The sequence below is a fragment of the Cicer arietinum genome, chromosome 7, assembly GCF_000331145.2.
Source record: "Cicer arietinum cultivar CDC Frontier isolate Library 1 chromosome 7, Cicar.CDCFrontier_v2.0, whole genome shotgun sequence".
Lineage (NCBI taxonomy): Eukaryota > Viridiplantae > Streptophyta > Magnoliopsida > Fabales > Fabaceae > Cicer > Cicer arietinum.
Genome location: NC_021166.2, coordinates 23550091 through 23571824, shown reverse-complemented (window position 1 = coordinate 23571824; position 21734 = coordinate 23550091). Strand labels below are relative to the sequence as shown.

General features: G+C 30.3%; 1 pseudogene across 1 annotated transcript; it reads left to right on the top strand.

Moving 5' to 3' along the window:
• Window positions 1–851: 851 nt before the first annotated feature.
• On the top strand, window positions 852–4910 carry LOC101503016 (cyclin-D1-1-like; annotated as a pseudogene). The gene is made up of 6 exons (XR_012161308.1): window positions 852–1283; window positions 1531–1617; window positions 2672–2770; window positions 2861–3062; window positions 3485–3615; window positions 3746–4910. The product of XR_012161308.1 is annotated as a cyclin-D1-1-like (transcript).
• Window positions 4911–21734: the final 16824 nt, after the last annotated feature.

Here is a 21734-nt window from a genome sequence, read left to right as displayed (position 1 = left end):
GAGAGAGTTGATTAATTCTTCCATTTTTAGAGTATTTAGATCATTTGCTTCCTAAATGACAGTGATCTTAGGTCTCCACTTGCTTGTTAGACTTCTAAAAAATTTCTTCACATGTAATGTCTCGAATTTTTGATCCAAAACGTTACTTAAAAATATTGATGTATTTGTCATTTTATAAAATTATGGGACTAATTTGACCGATGGTTAATCAATAAACTTATTCTTGAGAATATGAAATTGATGTTATATCAACATGAATAAACTATATATTCAATTACACTGTCATGTCGAAATATCTAACGATAAAAGTTTATGAATGAACTATTTTAATTGATATTTTACAGTTTTAATGATGAATTTGTCAATTTACAAAATTTTAGAACTAATTTAAGTGAACTTACAATTTCAATGATTAATCTGTCTCATCACTTTAAAGAAATTATACATCGTAGAAATAAAATTAATAGTTCTATTAAATTTCAAGTTTATAGTGTAAATACACATTAAATTCTATTAAATTCATTAAAAAAATTGGTTTTTATAGATATTGGTAACTCGAAAACAAAATCAATTTAAAGTTTACCTTTAATTCATAACAATTAAATATAAAAAATAACATGACATTATGTTATACCATAAAACAAAACTCGCTAACAGTAATAAAGGAATGTTCACTGATTTTTTTTTTTCTTTTCTATTTAGATAAAATAGATCGACTTAAAATTGTTTGTATTTTAAGTTGGAAGAAGTATTAATTACTAATAAAATTAAGCTTTTTCTTTACTTCTTTTGTTTTTTCCTTCCAAAAATAAAAATCCCACGCAGGCAGCGCATATTTATAGTCAAAGATACTGATGCAAAGACTCCCGAACCAGCACAATATCCTCTCTCACCAACCACTCTCTTCCATACTCAAACACTCACTCCCTCCATCTCTCTTCAAGCTCAGTCTCCGGAGGCTTTTTCCGGCGACTTAACATGGCAAAGCAATGAATGACGAGCCATTACCAGCCATCCTCATGTCGCTGTCCTTTAGCTCCAACTGCAACCTCCTATGCGGCAAGGACACATCCGAAATCGTCACCGGAGAGTCGCCGGAATATTCGTCCGACCTCGATTCGTCTTCGCTGTCGTCGTCACTATTTGCGGAGGAGGAGGAATCCATCACCGGTTTTATCGAGCATGAACGCAAGTTTACCCCTGGATTCGATTACCTTTCGAAATTCGAATCTCGCTCCCTCGATGCCAACGCTAGGGAAGAATCCGTTGCATGGATTCTCAAGGTAAATAAATAAACAAAAAACATTATCACTTAATATAACCCTCTGTTTTACTTATATTACGTTAATGCCACTACCGAACTGCTTCACGCTAAAATGCACCGCGTGCGTTGGTGTAACCTTCTCTCCATAACGGAGTTATAGATCCTCATCGACGTCATCTTTACTGATTCTTTTAGTTCACGGCGTCGATGAATTATGGTTGACGGCGTTATTATTATTGCGAATTGAATGGTTTTATGATTTATAGGTACACGCTTACTATGGATTTCGTCCGTTGACGGCGTACCTTGCAGTTAACTATATGGATCGGTTTTTGGATTCTCGCCCTTTGCCGGTGAGGTTTTCGTTTTTTGGCGTCTTTTACGAGTTACGTTAAGTTCCAAAAGTATAAAAAGGCAGTCATAACATGCTTGACTTTTCAAATGTGTGAAGTGGCGCTGATAAATGGTCTTAGTAATACGAACGAGGTTGAGTCTAGAGGCTAGATTCCCTTATAGTGGTTAACCATATTCGAGTAAAGTATGGTCTCAACGCATCTGTATTATTATTTTTAATTTTGTATGAAATCATATGTTTTCAACATGTGGCCCATAAAAAGGAATAACTAAAAGATGTGTGCTATGCCTAATTACTTCAAGTGTTTTGAGTAAAAAAGTTTCTTTTTAAGTGAGTTGCATTAAAAAATAATTAAAATTAGACTTAGTTGTAATTTAAGTTTTAATATTTTCGCATTTACCAAATTGATTTTATTTTAAAATTTATTGGTTTTGATTCTTCCCTCGTTCCATATGATAGTGGGCTATTGTGACATGTTTTATATTATGCGGTTGTTTTATATTATGTGGTGTATAATATGATAATGTGAATGGATCAGCACCAATGAAGTTGCAAAAAAAACTTTAATTTTTTTTTTTAAAATTAAAAAGATTATTTATTTTTGTAATTTTGTTATTCGATGAAATGATATGTAAATAAGTAATCAATCTTCATAATACTACCAATGTGTATTTTTGTATGTTTACAAATATTCATCATGTAAATAGTGGCGGACCTAGAAGTATTGTATATTGAGAGCAAGAAAATAAGTATAATGTATTTTACAAAAGAAAAATATAAAATAAAGGTCAAAATTGTCCTTAATTAAGAAAATATGAAGATTTAATTGGTCTTGAAAATTAAAAAGTAATAATTTATAATATTATAAGTTTTTGTAACGAAGTTTGTGAAAATAATTTATAATATTTTACTAATTTAGTAGATTAGTAGATTCTTAATTTACTAAGATATTGAATTGAAACAACTATTATGGTGATGCTAACATTACCAAAAGAAATAATCTGTTGTAATATAATGATGATGATAATGACCTTTGATAAAATATGTTACAGGAATCATATGGATGGGCTCTGCAACTTTTATCTGTTGCATGTTTGTCTTTAGCAGCAAAGATGGAGGAACCCCTGGTTCCTATTCTCTTGGATCTTCAGGTATAAATTAATTAATTAAAATTAATGATTAGAACTTTATATCCATTTGGCATGTCAATGCAAAAAGTCATTGTAATGGATAAACTGTAGGTAGAAGGCGCCAAATACATATTTGAGCCGAGAAACATTCTTAGAATGGAACTACTTGTTCTGAGTGTTTTGGATTGGAGGCTAAGATCAGTCACCCCACTTAGCTTCCTCAGTTTCTTCGCGTGCAAGATAGATTCAACTGCAACTTTCACTCACTTCCTCATTTCTCGTGCTACAGAAATCATCTTATCTAATATACAAGGTATTTATTCCTCTACCATTACACAATTCTTGAAAATGTAACTGATTCATAAAATTTGCTGAGAGAGCGGAGACCGGAGAGTTGTGATCATGGTTCTAAATCATGGTTGCGGTTAACTTTGATATGCAATATAATGTGGGCAAATGTGACCATGGCCTTAATTTGTCGATGATTTTAAATTGTGGTTATGCTACGAATTTTGGTATATCGTTTAAATTTGTGGCCTCACAATTAGAGTTGCAAACAGTAAATTAAAACCATGAATGTAACTGCAATTATGATTGCAATATCATTGTAGAAATCTCTAAAACTTTTATATTTTTATTTATTAAAGACGAAATTTAGAAATATGATAGTGATAATGATCTCTATTGTGAATCTCAAAGGTTAGTGAGTTTCCTGTTTGAATATTTGGTCTGCAGATGCTAGCTTTCTGGCTTATAGGCCATCATGCATTGCAGCAGCTGCCATACTCTCTGCAGCTAATGAAATTCCTAATTGGTCTTTTGTTAAGCCAGAACATGCCGAGTCATGGTGTGAAGGACTACGAAAAGTAAGCATATTTAATATATATAGTAAATAGTAAAAATAGTAGTATATGTTAAATTATGACCATTAAAACAAAAACAAAATTATGGGTTTGTTTATTTGTAATCCAAAGCACACATATTTGTTTACTGCAGGAAAAAATTATAGGGTGCTATGAGTTGATGCAAGAAACTGTGATTAGCAATAACCAAAGAAAGCCTCCTAAAGTGTTGCCACAGCTAAGAGTTACAACTCGGACCCGAAAGTGGTTCAGTGTCTCGTCATCATCATCATCTCCATCCTCCTCTTCTTCACCCTGTTTCTCATTGTCTTATAAAAAGAGGAAATTAAATAATAACTGTGTCTGGGTAGATGATGACAAAGGAAACTCCAAGTGAAGAGTAACAAAACAAGAATAATAATAATAAAGGAACAAGAGGAAATAACGTGGGCCAGGTTGTCTAGAAACCTAAACATTTTTAAGTGGGTTTTTGAAATGAAAAATTGAATATATTATTGTATTGTATGTAAGAGAGTTTTTTCGTTTTTGGTTTGGGGTATCCCCATTTATTAATTAATGGGTTTGCATATTCCTCAGGGAAGAGGGATTTTGTAACATATATTTATTGGTTTGGGAAAATTAGTGGTAGTAATGTGGAAGAAAGAAAGAAAGAAAGAAGTTGGGGATAGGAATTCAAAGGTTGCATTGATTATAGGTGAAAGATGGTGGGACAGTGCTCTAGAAAACAGGGAAGAAAATAGATGAGAACAGTATCAAAATTAAAACCTTGGTGGATTAATATTCAGAAGTTTTGAGCTGTTTATGACTTGTCATATGTGAAGAGATGTTTATTAGTGAAGTTTCTTTTCTTGGCCCCAAGCATCACTACTTCAACTTTCCCAATACACGCTCCTCTCAACATTACAAAAGAACAGAAATAAGTTGGCTACATTTCGTGGACTTTTCTGATGGTATTTGTGAAGATGGATTCGATACGTGCCAATCACATGTGTTTGTTGTGAACTTTCTTTTTTGTTTGTTTGCGAAAGCTGTTTATTTTTGGCCTTGAGCTTTGGCCTAACTATACAGAACACCATTGCCTGGTGTCCAACGCGTGTGATGGGAAACACGTGTATATAGTTTTTGTATACTTTTCAATTTTTTTATTGGTTTTTCCAAAAAGAGGTGAACTCTCTTTACATAGTGGCCTAATTAATTAATTGGCTTTAAATATGGAGGTGAAAAGGTCTTTGGGGCCTTCTCCTGCATGTGATATCTGTATTGAATTCATTAATAATATCACTATTGATTTCATAGCATGTCTGATAATTTTTCACATATATATCTTTTTTCCTCATTCATGACAATTCTTGACTCATTAAATAAATCATGTGGTTTATGGTCTCAGTGACCCCAAAGTAATTTGGAGTATATAGTATGATTCTAGATACATCCATATGCATCTAAAATGTACAATTTGAATTATTTGTTCCACTTACCTTGTGAACTTGCATCCCACTAAAAAATCTCTTGTATACTATTGGATATTGCTATAGCACATGATTCTGAATTAAGTACTTTTGTAGGTTTGTCATTTGTTCTTATTAGTGAATGAAAAGAAACTATAAGACCCTTTATGGAATCTAGTGTGGGCAAATTTTTGAAGTGGATTGACTGTTCGGTCCCACTAGCCATAAGATCACCAATCAACAATTATGTGTGGATTATTTACCCTGTCACATAAACATTTTTTTGTTAAATAAATCGATATTTCTGTTACATGATTCAGAATGAAGTTGAAGATTTCATTTTACATTAATTGGTCGGAGACTCTCTTACATTGAAAATTATGTTAACAACCAGTACAAGTTAAAGTTATTAGAAGAGAAAAAGCATAAGGTTACTTTAAAACAGAATAACAGAGAACTTGCTATTTATCCCCATTTCCCCGACACAAAGTGGAATAACACTAACAAGTAGTAATAGCAAACACCACCATATCGTTTCTTTTCTTCCAGAGCGTCTTTGCATAAAAGTAACATTGCATGTTGTCATTTCTTATACAATCTTAATTATCAGCTTTACCTTTGCATTGCATCCATTTGTAATTAATTTAACCGCTTGTTTCCATCACATCCATACACTGCAATTGATGGACCATAGTGAAGAAAATTATTGGAACTTGCTGGAAGTCTAAATGAGCTTATTGTTCTTTGTTTTTCCCATTGCTCTTGGATGTTTGCTATGACAGTAGTACAATTTTTGGAGCGTATCAGGAACGAAAGTTCGGAACTGATTGATCTATCAGACCACAGATTTTTGTCTATTTTTATTTTATTTTTTGCTTTTGTATGATTCGCAGAACATTCACCACGTAATATGATTATGGTATGTTTGTTACTGCATCCAACTTGCATTTTCTCATTTCTTAATGCATAGTTTTATAGACGCTAAAAATTGTAGCTTTTAACTTGCCATGCGTTGAAGTCATTTTCATCGTGAAAACAAACATACAATTAACAAGGTTTTAAATAATTGGTTGCGGTTGTGTTCACGGTCACATTAAAGATTTTACAATTTAAAGATAATTCATTTTCGATTATTTACATTATAGATTGCAGTCGTTGTAGTTTAAATTAATCACAACATTGCGTAATTTTTATTAAAATTATTTGTACCATTCTATAATATATAATATTGGTTGAAAAATAAGGGAAAATCAAAATTAGAGATGGAGATAAAGTGGTGTTTAAATATGTTTTGAAAATATATTTTTTATCCATTATAAAAAATGAAATTCTCGAATTTTTTCTATAAAAACGACAATTCATCATATTATTTTCCGTGATTTTTCTATGCATTTTTAAAACTACAAAAAAGGTAACGCTAGTTACATTCCAATTGACGTAGCTGCATCGGTTGCAAATAAGCCACAGTTTAAAAATATAAAACATATTTATTTAGTCATCCAACTTGAGAGGAGTCGTGGCCACTTTACACACAAACTGTACTATTCCTGCTTTATATATAAGGGGGTTCCGTTGAGGTCCAAATGTGGATCCCCCAACCCAATATGTATATTATACTTGTTAATTCAATAAGAAACACCAATTGAATTAATTGTAGTTGCTGCTGATTCAATCAATCAATTTATGTACAAGTATATTGCATTCTCTTATTAGACCGACGTTTTGGTTTGGGTCCATTGAAATTTGAATTTTGAGCTAATCAATCAAATTAGCCACCACACACCACACACACACACACACACACACACACACACACACAAAAAAAAGAGCAGGTTATGAATTCAAACAATTGAAATGGTGATCATATCTACACGTTAAAAAAAATATAAACTTAATTTGATTATGTGAGACAAAAGTCTTCGATATTTAATCAAAAATCAAAAGCGTGCTTTTGAATTATAAGACTAATAGGACAGATATTAGGACAAACACCGGGACAGAAGGACAACAATACTATATATAAATTTGGTTATTACAAACATATAAGACAAGGTTGCCTCTTGCTAATTAAGTGCTACCATTTTGATAAAACAAAGAAAAAACAATTATTATAATGCAAGTTTGTATTTGTGCTAAGCTAACAACCCTTCGTACTACTTTGGGACAAGAAACTATATATAGTTTATTTTAGATGTAGTTGGTCATATGTCAGATAAAGTTGGAGTTTTTTTATTTTTATTTTTTTATGTAGTTATAAGTTAGTTAATATTATATTCCTTTTTATAAGAATCAATTGAATTAATAAAAATTAATGTGTTTGATTTATAAACACATCATCTTTTATTGATTGAATAATCCTTTATAATAAAAAAGGATGGAGTATTAATTATAAGTAATTAGTTAGAATTTGTTAATTTAATTATGATTTCTATATAAAGTGAATCATAATCTGATATTAATCATCTTAATGAAGCATGTGGCTGATGTTTTATCATATTACTTATTTTTAGTTTAAATTATTTATAAAATGTGTTGACAAAGTTGATGGATTTAGGTTGTTGACTATATGAAAATTGTCTTAATAGTAAGGGTTTGAGTCTCATATGTAAAATGCTATTGACTCGCCGAAATAGACAATGTAAAATGCAAGATATGAGCGCAAGATACTTCACACATAAATTGGTAAAATTTGCGCATTAGAGTTTGATGTAAAGGAAATTGAAATTTATAATTTAGCAAACGAATCAAGACCAAAATGACGCAACAATTTAATGATTAATAAGTCGAAAAGAATGCCACAAGGATTAACAACCTTGATAAGTTCAAGGTGAATTCTTTCAAGAACTCAAGAGAACAAGCCCCACAAAATAACAATAGGTTCAAAATCTCCTTTGCATCAACTAGGGGTTTGCCTTTTATTGTGGCACCACCTTACAAGTTTTTTAAATTTGGCCAAACTCAAGTTTTTACAATTGAGCCCAAATATTCTTACTAATTCAATCTACTACTTTAATTAAAACTAATTTTAAAATTGGATCACATAGATGCAGCCTTCATTCCTTAACTTCTTCAATTCGGATTAAACGGTTTACTATCTTGGGCTACAATTCTTCACGAGTTGGACTTGAATATTCTATATGCTTTACATTCTTTGACATTGCTTTTGTCATTGGAGTTCCAAGACCTTGAATATTCTATATGCTTCCTTCCTTGGTTATGCTTTCTATGTCCTCATCAAGGAGGAACAAAGGTAAAACAAGTTATGAGAAGAAGTCTAAGTCCAAGAATAGAATAACAACAGAGTGCTTCAGTTGCAAATAAATCGAGCATTGGAGGACGGAGCCTAGGTAATCTCAAGGAGCATGGGATGATAGAACTTCATAAGAGACATTTGTTGAAGGATGTCTGCAGTTGTAAGCTGAATTTGTGCAAATATTGTATACTTGGGAAACAATATTGTGTTCATTTTAAATATGAGAAACACAAAACAAAAGAAATCCTATACTATGTGCATTCTAATGTGTAGGGGGCTAACAAAGAGCCCTCTATCGGTGGTTCCAAGTATTTTGTGAATTTTACAGATAATTTTTCACGCACTGTTTTGGTTTATTTTCTTAAATTTAAATATGAAGTTTTTGTTAAGTTCAAGGTGTGGAAAACATATGTAGAAAATCAGATGGCAGAAAAATCAAGTATTTTTAGACAGATAATGTGATAGAATAAACCGACTCAAATATTCAAAAAAAAATTGTGCATAACACATTATTCAAAAGACAACATAACATAATATTGTGGCAAAAATAATGAACACGTCTTTAATTGAAAGAGCAAGATGACTCCGGTTAAATGTTTAACTCTCTAAGGATTTCAAGAAAAAGGCTTTTAACATGGCATGGCATCTTATCAACAGGTCACCACGAGCTTTATTGGAAGGGAAAGTTTCAGATGAGGTATGGACAAGTTACCCATTAATTTTGATAAATTAAGGATTTTTGGGTGTTTAGCGTATGTGCAAATACTCAGTGAAGATAGATCTAAACTTGATCCGAAGTTGAAGAAGCGTGTCTTTTTCGGTTACTCAAAAGGTGTGAAGGAGTTCAAGTTATGAGATCCAATTTTAATGAATATGGTGGTCAATAGAGATGTTGTGATAGATGAGCAGTTCATGTTGAAACAATCAGTTGAAACAAATGAGTTTACATTAGAGAGAGAAACTTCTAGCAATAAGGTGATTTAGATCGATGTTGAGTCACTACTAGTAAGCAATACTCGAGAACGCCAAACCAAACTTTAATGCCACTAAAAATTCAGGTGGAGTACAAGATTACTTTCTTGTATGTGATCGGGGCGCCTTCAAATCAATAAAATAGAAAGATATAAGTTTGAAGACCTGACAATTTATGCATTACTAATTAGTTATGGAGATCCATCCACCTTTCAAGAGGATATAGCTAGCCATGACAAAGATAAATGCATGGGTGTTATGATGGAGGAGATAGAGTCTTTAAGGGAAAATGAGACTTGGGAGCATGTTTAGCTTCCTAAGGGGAAAAGGGCTATCGGTTGCAAGTGGGTGTACAAGAGAAAATCAACAATAACATAAAAAAGAAAGGAAAAAGTTCAAGACTCGTCTTGCATCGAAATGGTATTCACAATAGAAGAGGATCAATTATGATGGGATTTTCTCTCTGGTCATCAAACATACTTCTATCAGGATAGTGTTAGCCTTGATAGCCAGTTGAGACATGTATTTAGAGTAGATGAATGTGAAGACATCATTTCTTCACGGTAATCTAGATGAACAAATTTACATGGAGCATCTAGAGGATTTCAATGATATTGGATAAAGCAAACCATTTTGTAAATTGAAAAGGTCTTAGTATGGTCTAAAGCAATCTCCAAGTCAATAGTACATGCTATTTGATTCATGCATACTTCAGATTGGCTTTAAAATGTGTGAGTATGATTATTGTGTTTATGTTAGGAGCCTTGATGATGACTCTTTTATTTTCCTATTATTGTATATTGATGATATGTTGTTTGTTGATAATCATTTACATGATGTAAATGAATTGAAAATAATGTTAGAAAATGAGTTCGGAACGAAAGATTCAAGTTCTACTAAAAAGATTCTTAGTATGGAAACTCATAGGGATATGAGTGCTAGAAAATTATGGTTCGCTCAAAAAAACTATGTTGAAAAGGTGTTAAAAAGATTTGATATGAGCAATTTGAAGGTTGTGAGTACTCCATTGGCAAATCACTTTAAGTTGTCGTTTACTCAATGTCCAAAGAGAGATATAGAAGTTGAGTATATGTCAAAGGTTTCGTATGCAAATGTTGTTGGTTGTTTAATGTATGTTATGGTTTGCACTAGACCAAATTTGACACAAACTGTAAGTCAAGTTTGCAAGTTTATGTCCAAACCAAGTATGCATAATTGGGAGTTTTTTAGGAACTAAAAGGATACAACATGTCATGGTATCATGTTTAGCAACCACTTTAGTTGTAGGATATGTTGATTTTGATTATGCAGGTGATATGGATGATAAAAGGTCTTCAACATGATATGTCTTTACCCCTTGTATGAGGACCTATTTGTTGGAAGTCATCAGTTAAATCTATAGTGGCTATATCTACAATTCAAGCAAAGTTCATAGCAGTAGCTGAGGATGCCAATTAGGCTTTAATGGCTTACAAGATTAGTGAAAGAATTTGGTGTTGAGCTAGGTTGAGTTTAGTGCATTATGATAGTAAGAATGCCATTTATTTTGTAAAGAATCAAGGGTATCACGCTATGACCAAACATATTGATGTGAGGTTTCACAAGATCAGAGAGTTACTTGCATTTGGACAAATATTACTTAAAAAGGTTCATACTTCATAGAATGCGGTTGACATATTGACCAAACCAGTTACTAGTGACAAATTCGAGTATTGTTGAACTTGTTACATGTTTCTCAATGTTAATAGGAGTTGTACCCCAATTGTAAAGATGTGAGCATCATGTAGTAAATCTTCATAGGGTTTGACACAACTGATTGTTGTGGAGACAACTGGGGAGTGCAGGGGACAATAGCTCCCTATGGTATGATTTAAGGGTATTGTTATAATGAACCTTATTATTACTATTTAAGTATAACTTGTATGCTATAAACCATAATTCATTCATCTAATAAAAAAGAGTTATAGCGGTTCTATAATCAGAGACATAAATATCATTAGTTAAACTTCGTTATCAAACGTCTTAAATTTCTATTTACGATTTCTCTCTTTATTCTTTTAAGATTGTATCGCTATCAAGTTGAAAACTGTCTTCTTCGTATCCTTGCAAAATTTAATGACTTTTAAACACAATATTATAAACATTCATCACATGTTAAAAAAAAAAAAAAAAAAAAAAGGTTTTTGGGGGAAATATTTTTTTTGATATGAAATGAATGGTGGCTACAACCAAATCCGCAAATTGGGGCACGAGGCCAGACTTGATGCCATTTCAAAAAAAAAAAAAGATTGTTGTGTGTAGATATTTTCTTGATATGAAATGAATGGTGGCTACAACCAAATCCGCAAATTGGGGCACGAGGCCAGACTTGATGCCATTTCATTGGCCACAAAAAGTGAGAGAACTATGAGAATTTGGATTTTATCATGCCATTTGGCTCCCACCAACATCCTCCATATCATGAAAGTTTACATGGGAGTTTGGGTTACTTGATCACGACATTGTCTAGCTTATAATTTACTTATTATTATGGCACGTATGAAAATGAATGACCATTGTAATTATGGTCCCTATAGGAACATTTTATAAATATTGTATTATAAATAATCATTAGGAAGGCCTATTAGAGGATGCCACACTAACATATGAAACAATGGGGACCAACTAGGCACTTGAGCTGCCTTTTATTTTTTTTCAATAGTAACAATACATGAAGGTTCCTTTACATCTCAATTGGTTCCTTATCTTGCATTAAAGAATTAAGCTTTGTCATGAATTAAGTTCCTTTATTTGAAAACAAAAATGGCCTTAAAGTGAGATGAGTGTGGAATCCTAAGTATATAACCAAAAAGACAAATATACTTTTTCCCTCTCAATAAATGGTAGGGCTTTGAGGGTTTTTTTTGTAGGATGTAGAATCAAGCTCCTTATCCTCTCTTTTTGTTATGAATTTGGAGTTTTCAACTTTTGGGTGGCCATATGACAAGGATGAGGAGCGGCCTATATTAAAAATTTATATTTTTTGTTGTTGTAAAATTAACCATATTCTTATGGTGGCTCAAAAAAGTTTCATTAAGGTTGGCCCCTTTAGGGTTAAAGGTTCAAAAGTGAGAATGATGCATGATGGTGAATTCCCATATTTTTTAGGATTTGATGATGAATACAAGACATAACACTACCCTCATGTTCTTGATGCACTCGTTGTCCCCAAACATTTGCACTTATCATTAGATGAAGGTTAAGTGATACATTAAGTGGGATTTTAAAACAAAGTTTAGTTTACCATTCAATATCATATATTATTAATCCTAGATGATAGTATATGATATCAGATCCTAACAAAAATAATATTTCATTGACTTTTGATTGAAATATTGAAATGCTTGATATCACAAATTAATAACTTTAAATATGGTTAATTCACACAATAAATAATATTTATCATGATTTACTTGATTATTGGATTGAGAGGGTTAAAAATCATGTAATAAAAAAAAAAAATCAACAAAAAGTAAAGCAGACAATCAAATGATGGCGCCAACATCACTAATTCAATTATATTTAAATTTATGATTTTTTATTTTGGTTTCAAATGTGAAAAAAAAAATTCTATATTGTCTTGAATATAAAAAATAAAATAATCTCAAGTAAAAGTTAATTTGACAACTTTTGGTCTAAATATTATGTCATTTTTAAATTATCTCTCAATTAATATATATGTTTTAATTTTAAAGATTGTTTTGTTCTTACAAAAACAAGTTCTCTCATGATAAAGAATAGTTTGAAAATACAATTAATTTTATTAAGATAAATTTATTAATATTAATTAAAACTCTTTTTTTGCTTACTCATTAATTAAAATTCTTAATATATAAACATAAAATTAGATATATATTTATACTTACAATCAACGTGTTAACTTTCCCAAAAGTGTCCCCCGTCAAAACAAAAACTTTCCCAATAGTGATTATCATGCTTACAAGTGACAACCAATGATCACTTTGATTCACTGTAAAAAAAAAAAAATTGATCACTATGATTCTTCCTAATTAAATTAAGTCATAGCACTCATAATTACAAAGTTTCGCATGCACATACTACTATATAATAATATATATAATAATGATATTAATTGATCTCTGCCTGCTACCTTTAGTCATTTTCATAAGAAAAATCCCACAACAAAATGCATTTAACGTTTGTTGCCTTTAGTCATTTTCATAAGAAAAATCCCACAACAAAATGCATTTAACGTTTGTTGTGTAATGTGTAGAGTGTAGACATTGTAACCTAGTGTGGAATGTAGACCCTTTTAAAGGTTACATAATATTTAATTATTTTCTATTGAAAAGGCTTTTTCTCGGTCGACATGCATTAATTTTCTTTGAATATTTCTATATAGTAAAAAGATGGAGAAATGGGGTAGTAGATGATATATACTTTGAGATTTGTCTTGAAGAGGAGCGTCTAGCTAGCTAGCGTGGATATATATGTCGTGGTGTTCTTTAATAAAGCTTTGTGATAGTGCAAAAGATATGGACCTTAATTCACATCTCCATATGCATATATAGTGACAATTGTGGAGACAAAAGAGTCGTTTCTTCAATCATCTAAACCCTATAGCCACTATCAACCCCACCACATCTTCTACATCAAATGTGATCACCCAAATTAGCCGATTACTTACAAAGAATGAAATTTTTTAAATAAAATGATTTTTTATTTTTAAGTCCCTAACAATGATGAAATTATAGACAATTTTTTCTTTCATTTTTGTCGAGAATTCAATTTCTTAAGTAGTATTACTTTAATTAATATGCTCATTCGAATCATTGAACAATTGGTGCCGACCTATTTCTTATTAAAACTTAAAGTGAACTCTATAAAGCGATGTTTAATACACAAAAACAATTTTTTTATGCAAATAATTATATTTTCTAATTATTTCATTTAATTTTTTTTGGCTTTTATGATGCAAAATCTTTTGTTAAAACATTGTAATAAACAATTGGATAAAAAAGAGGTTGTGTTATGAGGACTTTTACTTATTATATTGTAAACTAATTTTTTTATGCTTAAGTGTACATGAAAAAATGAAAGTTCTAAATCTTTTGCTTTTCCGCCTTGGGTGTTTGGTCGATCCTTGGAACAATTTTACTCCAAAAATAATGTGGGTAAATTTTTGTTTAGATTCATCGGAATATGATACGTGTATAATCATGGCTAAACTTAAAATTAAAATTTATACATTATAATAAAACAAACATCATAAATTGGTAAAATTTGACACGTGTCAACTAACTAGATGTTAGGAAGATATCAAGTTTCTATTAATAGAAATAATACGTGCTGATTTTTGTTTGTAAGAATAAAATTAAACTTCAACTACATCACGACTTTGTAAATGATGCAATAAGAAGAATGGATTAAAAATAATTTTTTTTTTTAAGAAAAAATAAAACTTTTGTTACATCACGACATTTATCCACGATACGTTGTTGAGAATTTAGTGACCAATTAAAAAATAAAAAATAAAATACAATGCACCACGACTTGACAGTTTTTTTTTTTTTTTTTGAAGATATTGTATTTATTTGTTTAAAATTAAGAGTATTGTTTTATAATAAGTTTTGTTGGAAAGAAAAAAAAAATTATTTGTAGAATTTAAAAAATAAGGCATCATCATTAAAGAGCTGTGCTAGAGTCATGCCTTTGATCAGTAACATTGACCGTGTAATAAAGTAGTTTTTAAGTTAGATTAGGATTAGATTTTTGTTGTTTTGGTTATAAATTGTTTTTTTTTAAGTCAACTTATATATTTAATGTCAATAAAATTTATGAAAATTGATATATATATATATATATATATATATATATATATATATATAAATTAATATAATAATTTATTTATTAAAATGTACGTTGTTTCCGTGCGACTTACGGGTTACACACTAGTAAGTTTAAAGACGGTGTATTGACACTTTAAAACAACTTTACACTATTGTTTCATCATAATTATTTAATTTATCATATTATTTTAAGTCAAATGAAATTTTTAATGTTTTGTTGACGTGACGAATTATTCTTCATTATCAGTTTAAAAAAACTTAAACTAACAATGCATCTCCTTTAAATCCAATTAAAATATATGGTTAAATATGATTTTAGTTTATAAATTTCAAAATTTGATTTATGGTCCCAATAAATGTTTTCTTCGACTTTAAATCATCATAATATTTTTCATTGCCAATTTTAGTTCTATAAAAGTAAAAAGGCTTAATTTCAGTTTTAGTCCCCCTATTTTTAATGATTCACGAAATTGATTCTCTTATTTAAAAATCGACAGTTTTGGTCCCTCTTTCAGATTTTTTAACTAAAAAATAATAACGTGAGATACTTTAAATAACGTGACATATGATACAATGATGTAAAATAATTAACATCCATGAAACTAGAATAAAACGCCGAAAAAACTTAGCTTTCAACTTCGAAAATTTTTCATATTTTTAATTTAGTTAATAACATAAGAATAATTAATACATCTATATAGTTCTATATCATAGAATTGTATATCACATTATTTAAAATATGTCAAATCGTTATCTTTTTTAGTTCAATTATCTGAGCGGGGGACCAAAACTATCGAATTTTAAAATAGGGGACCAATTTCATGAATTGGTAATAATAGAGTGACCAAAACTACAATTAAGTCAAATAAAAAAGGTGAGGCCTTATCGAAATACTACCAAACTTTGTAAATACACTATGTGTTATAATAGAAGTCTAAACAAAAAATAAGCTAAAAATTATAATCAATGTCTAGATTTCTATTATTTTTGTTTCTTGAACTTTAGACCCTAAAAAAATCATATTAGATTCATATTTATAGTATTATAAATATGCTTGCGAAAAATCATTAAATTTTTTGAAATATACACAAGTGTTGGAAAAAACTAGAGATAAATATCTCAATAATGCAAAATATTTTTCCCTCACTTGTAAAGATAATTGTCAAACATAAACTACAATTCAACAGAACAGTGTTATTAATTAGCATAAAATTAAATATCAGACACACCATAATTTTTAATATAAAAAACTTCCCTCAAAATAGGAGAATAAAAATCACAAAACGTAGTAGAGTATAACTTTCCATTAAAATAAATAATGGGTACACCATAGTTTTCTTAGTAACACTAAAAAAACATCAACAACAATAGTAACTCACCAAAAAAGGTGGAAACAAAAAAACAACAAACAATTTTTCACAAAAGTTGATATTCCAAACTAAATCTCACAAGAGATAAAACTACTATCAAGGTATATTAACAGAACAAAATCAATGGTACACGCTTTTTCTGTTTTCTTTCCTCTTGCGCGACTGCATTTTCTTTCTTTTTCAAATTAGTGCTAAAGCACTTGCTTTTCAAAATAAGGATTACTATCTCTTTTGTTTCTTAATAGGCAAAGCCCAAAAAAAAATAGTTTTTTTTTCCTTTCACTTTTTGTAATAATAATAATTATTATAAATTTATTAATAAAATTAGTGTATCCCACTTGAAAATAAACTCACTCAACAAATCTCTCTCTCATCACTAAAGTGGAAAACAACTGATGAATCATGCCCACTTTCTTTCTCCAATAGATCATCTTCAACACAGACAAGGTCTTTGACAACATATTTGAACCGTGCTCGTCAATATGAATCTTCTTAATTGAAAATGGCTTAATTTCTAGTCCATCCTATATCCAGTGATACTGCATCTCAATGTGCTTTAAATTTACATGAAAAGTTGAGTTCTTTATGAGATTATTCTCACTTTAACTGTAAAAAAATAACACAAACTTCTCTTTCTTTAGGCCTAACAATGCATGAGAGAGCTTACACTTGATTATGTCATTAATGGTATAATTTGGAATAATTTATTCTCTTTGCAGTACCATTATGCTGACTTATCTTTGGAATTATTTTCTTAAGACTGATTATGTGTTCTTTGTAATACTCTTCAAATAGACCTCTATATTCATCACCATTATCTCATCGAACACATTTCAATGTCCTTCTCTTTTCTCTTTCAATGCTTGTATGAAAAGTGCTTGAAAACACCAAGTACCTAATTTTTAGATTTCAAAGGAAAAATCCACACTTTTCTAGAGTGGTCGTCAACAAAAATAACCAAAATATAATGCACCAATTTACTATCCATTATGCAAACATCAATATGAACTAAATAAAGAATATTTTGCCTCCTATGAGGACCATAACTATGAAGAAAAAAAAACTAGAGATAAATATCTCAATAATTCCTCCTATAGAATTATCAATAATGCACACGTGTTTGGGAAAAACTAGAGATAAATATATACAAATGTACACACGTGTTGGGAAAAACTAGAGATAAATATCTCAATATTGCAAGTTTTTAGTAGTGTACCTTTCACCAAAAGAAATCTTTTCTTAACAAGTATGTTGGGTCTTTTCTTACTCACGTGACCAAGGTTTATAGAATTATCATCACAAACAATTTAGACATCACTAACAGATGCAAAATAGGGTACATCAGACTCTTCTTAGTAACATGAGGGAACATCAACTACAATAATCATCAACAAAAAAGGTGGAAATCAAATAACAATAAATAAACTTCCACAAAAGTAGGTATTCCAAACTAACTCTAAAAGAAGGTAAAACGACTATCAATGTATATTAAAAGAACAAACTAAATGGTAGAAATAACATATTAAAATTATAGACCAAACATATCAAGTTTTGAATGCACCCATTACCATTGGAACCAAGCTTTCTTTCTCCTTTTCTTTAGTGCCGCAACTGAGCATATTCTTTTCAAATTAGGGACTATTATCCCTTTTGTCTAGGGATGGTGAAATATCTCTCACACCCGTGGATCCCCGCAAATAAAATTCATGACATATGAGATGGATAACTTAACGGATATTCGTGGATAAAATCAATGGGTAATTCAATTACATGTCTATTAATGGAGATAAGGTGCACAAGGAGGTATCCTTTTTCGTGGATACTCGTACCTGCAATAAATATACATAACTACCTTCGTATTTATATTTAGCTTAAATACAAAACCCTAAAAATGTCCCTCAATTTCAAACTCACAACACAAGTTATCTCCCTAACACCCACTTTCATAAACTAACAAATAAGTGATAAGATAAATTCATAACAAAATACATATTTTTCTTATATGAATAAAAAACGGTTTTTAAAAATATAATTTTGTGTCGAATTTAATTTTTTATTTTATAGAAAAATATTTATGAATTTACTAGATATCTATGGATATCCATGAATACTCGTTAGGAAACAATATCCGTAAAAAACCATCAAGCGAGTACATGTGCCGGTAACAATAGCGAAGGACTACTAGTCTACTACCTGTGTCTGCTCTACCCACTTGGCATCCCTACTTTTGGCTCTTAATTTATGGGCTAAGCCCAAAGCATAATCATCTTTTTTTCTTCCTCATTTTATATTAATAATAAAATAATTAATAAATCTATTTATAAAATTGGTGGATCTCATTCAGGAGTAAATCCACCCAACAATATGAGTTGACTTAACAAAATAGTCTAAAAGTATCCCGAAAAATGTTATAGTAATTAAAAATAAAATTTTATTGAGATTGAAAACATATTTAACATATAAATTAAAGATAAATATGTTTTATGGAGGGTGAAGTGATAAAGTAAAAGTTTTACTCTGCGGTGCATGCATGTGTAGATACAACGAAATTCCAAGAAAACGTAGAAATTAGAATAGATAACATTTAAGGGAGCCTATTTATCCGAAAGTTTGTTTCCCAATTATATAGGAAATTTTTTATTTATTTGTAGATAAAATGATAAAGAATTTCGAATGCAACTACGAAGTTTTTTATGCTACTAGTTTGGGTTCTAAAAAAAATTATTTAGATCTATAATTAGTTAATTACAATTTTAGACTGGAATGAAACAACCTCAACTCCTTCCCCTTCATAAAAACCAAAACACCAAGACCTGTTTTTTATCATATGTGTGTCTTCAACCTTTGGAGATTAAGACAACTGTTTGGTGCATTAATGTATAGTGTATGTGTTTTAAATCTAAAGAAACCAATTTCAATTACATTTCATAAAATAAATACTCATATCTTCATATAATTTTACACGTTGATATATATTGGAAAAAATTATCTAAGTTCCACTTGGATAAGAGATAAAACTTTATAATAGTTTTAAAATAGAAACACTGAACACCTTACAACTTGGTTTTGCAAAGATAATTAGACTCAATACAAAAAAATAAAAACATAATATGGTACGAGAGCCTACTCGATTCGACCACCTACCATTTGTATACACTCATCAAGTCCAAAAGTGTTGGGTGTGAGGAGTTGTATTGGAAAAAACTTAAGTCTCACATGGATAAGAGATAAAGTTCTATACGAGTTTATAAAGAGAAACATTCATCACCCTACAAGTTAATTTTGTAATAATGAGTTAGATCCAATAAATTTTTTTAATAATATATACATATCTAATATGTCTTACTATAAACTATCAAAGTTAAATTATATGAGTTGGTTAGTAAATTGTATTTTAAAATAGGTAGTTATAGTCAGTTACAATTAGTAACTTACTTCATCAAGCTTGTTATGTACCTAAAAATAACTTGTAAACACTATTGATTATATATAAATAAAACAAATTATTCATTCCCAATTCATTATCTTTCAAATTTAATTTCATATCACTACAATTAGCACATAATTTTCAATTCATTCATTACAATTGATATTTGTAGCAAGGTTTGTTGTTTTGGGAAGAATTAAAGAAAAGATTAGAATGGTTTCACAAAGTTCAAAATTGAGAAGTTCACAAGCAAAAGTGACTTCAGTCTTTGGAGGTTGAAGATGAAAGATTTCTTAGTTCAACAAGGAATTGAGGATGCACTAGTTGGTGAAGCAAAGCTACCAAGCACTTGTATAAGAAAATAGAATAAGAACATGCTTGATAAGGCTCACAACACACTTATCTAGTCTTTGGGTGACAAGGTCCTTATAGAGAGTCAAAAGAGAAGACAATTGTTGGGGTGTGGCTCAAATTGGAGAACCTTTACATGACCAAGGCTTTGGCCAATAGGTTGTATTTGATGCAAAAGTTGTATGCAATCAAAAAGCCATCAGGAAAATCGTTGGAGGATCATCTTGATGAATTCAACAAGATCATTCTTGATCTTGAAGACATTGACATCAAGGTTGAAGATGAAGATCAAGCATTATTACTTCTTATGTCTTTGCCAAGTGAAGTTGATTCCCTATGAGATCCTTTGATCTATTTTAGAGATTCATGGCGTGTGGAACGTTTCAAAGTGCCTTGTTCCATAAGAAATTAAAGAAGAAATATGAAGTAAATGGGGTTCAATTCGGAGAGGTACTGAATGTTAGAGGAAGGTTAGAAAAGAATGACTCCAAGAACAAGTCTGGTGCAAGGTCCAAGTCAAAAGAAGGCAATAAGAAGTGTTGTTTTGTATGTGTAACATCTTAACTCTTACCGTTCCCGGCTCTATTAATCACGACATTTTCACCCCCTTTTTACCTCGTGGAAATAGAAAACTTAACCTTTACCGTTAACGGCTCTGTTAATCACGACCTTCTTGCCCCCTTCTCCCTCATGGAAATAACGAGTTTTTGCCTTCCGTGGAAATCGACCCAGTACATAGGGGATAAGTATCACCGTCCATTCATTCCCACTACTAATTGTTGAATCATTTTAGTCAGTTAACGTGTTATACTATCTTCTGGTAAGTAGTTACTTGTCTTATTTACTACTTCAAAAAAATCCTTGTTTTAGTTTGTGTTAAGTAATAAGAACTAATTCAAAAAAAAAAAAATAAATTAATTGTGATAAATTTGGAGTTGTTGGATATCTATGGAAGTATGTTACATGTTAATAGAATGTTTGATTTGTGAAATAAACTTAGAGTCATGGTGCCAAATTTGTTGAATTAGTAATGTAAATGTATATACGATTATGTGGATATGAAATTGTATGTAATTAAAGTACTCTAAGTATTGAGAATTTGTGTATAGTGTTTAAGAGTAGTTGACAGTGTTTAAAAGCAAGATAATTACATATTCCTTGCTTTGATAGGTGATATTAGGAATGATAGCTATAAATTGTATTTCACTTACTTAATTAGAAACGACTTTTTGTATGAAAACTTTATAACTACTACTAAGTTTTTAGAATTAAATTAAGAAATTACAGTTAAATCAAGTTTATTGAGATTAGATTGTTTTATAGGAGGAAAAAGTCTAAAGTATTTTATTTGTATTTTGAAATATGTGATATCCTAATAACTCATAAAAGTTTCTTTTCGTTTGAATGAATTTTTATTTATTCGCTGAAAATTTTAGTATAAATATGATATAA